We start from the raw sequence: 5,057 nt of genomic DNA on the forward strand, positions 1-5,057 counted from the left end.
GGGGGGGGCGGCTTGTTTGGGGGGGTGGAGGTATGGGTGGGTGGGGGGTTGGGTGCTGGGGGTCGGGGTGTGTTCGGGGGTTTGGGGGTCGGGGGTGGTGGGGCCTGGGTCGTGGTGGATGGCGGGTTTGGGTGGGGTGCGGGGGGGTCGTGGGGGGATGGGGGCTGGGGACCGGTGGGGCGCTGTGGGGGCCCGCTGGGCCTCGTTCTGCGGCCTTGGGCTCGGGGGTGTGGGCCGGAGCTGGGGCGGGGGTGTTCCGGGTGTCTGGGTCGGCTCGCCGACCGGTGTCCGCTCGGGTGGCTTGGGGGTGGCCTTGGTGCTGCCGCGGCCTGGGGATTCCGGGGGGGGGGGGGGTGCTCGCTTTGCTGGACCGCGGTTGACGGCTTCTTTCTTTGGTGGTGGTCCTTATGCATGCCAGATCCGTCGCACCAGCATCTACTGAAACTCAACAGAAGTACCCTCTCCCTCCCACAGCCCCTTGAATCAGTTGGTGCTGGTGTCTGTGGTTCTCACTTTGCTTTATCTATCCTTCCCTCCTTTCTCTCTTTAGTTTTTCCTCTGGTCACTTGAGATCTTAATTTATTAGAAGTATGAGGTTTCTGGGGTTGGCATAAGACTCCGGTTTTGTAACCACGCAGGAGGGGTCTTGTTGGTGCTGGACTTCACTTTGATGGATTGGATGTACTGGCTTCTATTGATCTCACTCTGCCTTATCGATCCTTCCCTCCTTCCTCTCTTTAGTTTTTCCTCTGGGCTCTTGAGATCTCGCTAAATTTGCTGGAATTTAGAGGCTTCCGGGGTTGGCGTAAGACTTTGATTTTGTAATCATGGGGAAGGCAGGAAGTGTTTGGTCGGTGCTGGATGTCACTTTGATTTACCTTTCTTTTCTCTTTATTTCTTTTTTTTTCTGACCTTTTCTCTGGTCTCCTGACCATTTAAATCTCACGACTCTGGCAAGATTCTGAAGTACCTGGTTAAGGCGAAGGGTAATGGGATATTTATAAGGTTTTAGGTGAATGAATGAGTATAAATTTATACGTATTTGCACGCACGCACACGCACGCACGCAAACGCACGCAAACGCACACACGCAAACGCACGCACGCACGCAAACGCACGCACGCAAACGCACGCAAACGCACGCACACATACACACAAAAAAAAAAAAAAAAAAAAAAAAAAAAAAAGAAAAGAGCAATGATGACAAGACGTTGAATCGGTAAGACTACCGAATGAACAATTCTGAGCTCTTCAAAAAAAAAGAAAAAAAAAAAAAAAAAAAAAAAAAAGAGAATCGCGCGATGTAGTATCGCGATATATTGCCGAATCGATTTTTTTTTTTAACACCCCTATTTCTTAATATATAACAATAACAGCACACACAAAATCCGCCTTTCTCTTTTCCCTACATGCTTTGGGTGTTGGGAGCAGTCCACCGTCTACCAGTCACGGTAACAGTGCATTCCGCCTCCCATTTGCCGCACAAAGAAAACCGAATTTATAAAACCCATCTAGATGCCCGGAAAGGATGTAACAAGACATGAGAGTCAAAAGAGTATGTTTGGTCACCCTAAAGACTGCAAGTCAAAACTAGCCTTGACTAATTTAGCATACTAAAAAGTTACAGTTTTAAATTAAAATTAACATTTTGATCATTCGTGGTCTGACAGAGAGAGAGAGAGAGAGAGAGAGAGAGAGAGAGAGAGAGAGAGAGAGAGAGAGAGAGAGAGAGAAAACTCACTACCTAAAATGTTAGACATTTACACACTGTTCTGAGTGCCTTTATCTATCTTGTTGTTTTTGGGACCGACTGTCTAAACGCAGCATGTTAGCAACACAAACTGAAATCCAAGCGTAATTCCCATTTGTGCATTAGCACAATATGCCACATGAATGTAGCCCTGGCAGGTAAATCAAACAAGACACAGAACAAAGCTACAACAGGCCTGGGGGAGTATATTTCCACCGCGTACGGTAATGGATAAAAAGCTCAATGATGCGGTTTCAGTAGAGCCTCATAAAGCAACAGCTCCTGTTTATTACAAAAGGGTGTGCAAATCTCTCGTGCTGTTTGTGTGCTTTCTGGGTCATTCTTGCTCATAAGAAAGAAACATCGCAGGTTGCTGAAAGACAACAACAAAAAAAAGAAGAGAGACGCTTTCGCCCCCATCTGATTTCAGCTGTTCTGCCAGAGGAGCAATGTGTGCTATCTCGCTAACTCCTCAGATGTGTGCCATGGGCTGCGAGAGGTAGCAGGAGAACATCAGATACTTGTTATTGGAAAGGGGCTCTTATTTGCTCTGTTTATTTTGAGCGCGTCGAGGCAGGTGAAAGTATTGGCTCCCATGTTGGAGGGATGATCACAGGAGGGTAACAAACCTGGAAAGAAGTTGTCTGTAGCTATCGAGGAAACAAGCTTTGTGGCTCTGCTTGTGCTTTCCCTGAGCATTTTTCAGGTGATATTTTCTCCTTTTCTTTCTCTGCCTGTCTGCAAGTCACCAGGAAGACTGAGAGGCTTACAGCGTTAACAGCAAAGACTACAGATCCACAAACAATGACTATATGTCACAGCAACACACAACAACAACATGGAATGTGTTAGTGTGTCATTGGAAGTTGGTGGTTAGCACATGGGCCTCACAGACCTCAGAAGTGACAAATCCAGATCCAGAAATTAAAAACCCTACCACAGTTTGGCTTTAGCCCCAGGTGTCAGCTCCCATGGTGCTCGTTTACATGCTAGCTAGCTAGCACAAGGGGCTAAAGCCAAACCGTGGCAGGGTGTTGACTCTCTGAACCTGGATTTGCCGCCTCTACTCACAGTTCTGAAGTTTGTGGTTTAAAACTTGGCTCCAGGCTTCCTAAGTGGCGCTAACACGTCCTACCGATGCTTGCTGGGTTTTCGCCAGTTACTCTTTCTAATGGTAAACTGCCTCTTGATTAATTGTATACATGTGGCAGTACAGTCGAACACAATATACGTAACAAAGGACAACATATAAAAATGAGAACAACAAAAGAGTACTTTGGAGCAATTGGTTATCCCTGCACCGCACTCTGCAGCATTGATATCCTCCTGACTGCCAGGAAAGAAAATATTGTCCAATCATGTTTATTTTGATATTCCCCAATCTTTGTGAAGTAACTGGAATACTGCAAAAGAAATTTTTGAAAAACGAAGTTTTTATTTTTAAGCTATGATGTGTCCACTACAGAGGACATTTTTTAAAACTTAAATGCTAGGCTCAAATACAGTTAAAATAATTCAAATAACACTTTAATGTGTTCTTAAGAGTCTTATAGGAAACATGCTAACAACATTTAAAGTTAAATATGTTCAATAAAAAGTGTTATACATTTACTTTTCCTCTTCCCTAAAAAGTGCTTGTACTGAGGGAAGCCATTTTCTTTTATGATGCAATCAAAGTACACATTTGGTATCATTGGAAAGCTCTGAATGTCCTCTATAGAGCAAAAAAGGAGTTAATTCAGTCATATGCACTGGGTGGGAGATATACAGGTTTAAAAAGGTCCACTACAGAGGACACATTTGAAATGTGCTGGTAGTCAGGAGGATATCTGGTAAAGCAAATGCCACACATCTTTGCTGGAGACCTCCTTGTCGTTTAGTAGCCTGCTCTCATCAATAGCCTGCAATCATGCCAGCTTTTTCAGAATGCCTTTCCAGGTTTATTACCATCCTAAAATAAAATGCAATCTTACTGCTCGATCCCCTGTCCAGGCCAGTGTCTTTAGCCCCGGCCTCCACCTCCATCTACTTGATAATTTCCATAAAAGAAGAAGCTACAAATTTATATGGCATGGTTATATTTACAGTACCGTATTTTCACGACTATAAGGCGCACCTAAAAGTCTTCAATTTTTTCAAAAGCTGACCATGCGCCTTATAATCCAGTGCGCATTATATATGGATCAATATTGAGCCGCAACAGGTCTCGCTGTCAAGACGCTATCGGTGACCCTGCGCGATCGGTGACGCGCATGCGCAGAAGATCCCGCCATCTTAGATCGCTAGCTACTAATACTAATACTTTACCTCAGAGAAAATAATAAAACAGCTGTTTATTCAGTTTGGGAGTGAATGGAGTTATCAGAAAGCTGGTTTGTAATCTATTAATAAAGTTTGACTGACCTATCTGACTGTTTTGTTGACATTCCCTTTAGCCCAGCACCATCTAATGGATGCATAACGTAACCCCAGCCTCGACTGTAGCGCCTTATATATGAAAAAAGTTTTTTAAATATGTCATTCATTGAAGGTGCGCCTTATAATGAGGTGCGCCTTATAGTGCGGAAAATACGGTATATTGTTTCCACAAAAAGAAGTTCAATGTGCCAACTTTTCAATATTGAGCACCTGCATGCCCCTTTGTCGCAGAGTAATGTACAAAAACACTATAACTAAGTGTGGTATTAAAGAAGAGACATTTGGCATATTTGTGGATGAATACCATTATCACTAAAGCAAAGAATGCCTTTTTGTTCATGAACTAAAATGTCCATAGATTTTAGTCCAGTTGTTATGAAGTGGAGGACATTTTCGTCTCCCAATAACTCCAAACATCAACACAACTATATAGCAGTTGACAATCAACAGAGCTCGAGACTGTGGCAATTTCACCCACAAATGCGGCCAACTGTTCAGCCTGTGCTGGTGAAAAATTAATCCAGTCGCACGGTGCGAATACACGTTTTAATGAGTGGTGCGACGACTCATTTTTGACCCGAGATCCGTTTGCATCAAACGCCACGGTTCGGGACTCGGGTTCTACGTATGTAGTCCGCGGAACGCGCTGCAGAGTCCAACTTCAAAATAAAAGCCTTCCAAGTCATAGCCTACATTGACGTCGATGTAATTGCCTTGTAATTTCTATTTTGAAATTGACGTGGAAGGCGTCGCGGCTCAAAGCGATTGTCAATTTTCAACATCAATACAACGCTACCTCGAAAATATAACATTTACTTTTACATTGGTTTTAATTGTAATTTTGTCATCTGAATGCATTTTAGTGTTAATCCAATTTTAGTCAACGAAA

The sequence above is a fragment of the Festucalex cinctus genome, chromosome 9, assembly GCF_051991245.1.
Source record: "Festucalex cinctus isolate MCC-2025b chromosome 9, RoL_Fcin_1.0, whole genome shotgun sequence".
Classification (NCBI taxonomy): Eukaryota; Metazoa; Chordata; class Actinopteri; order Syngnathiformes; family Syngnathidae; genus Festucalex; species Festucalex cinctus.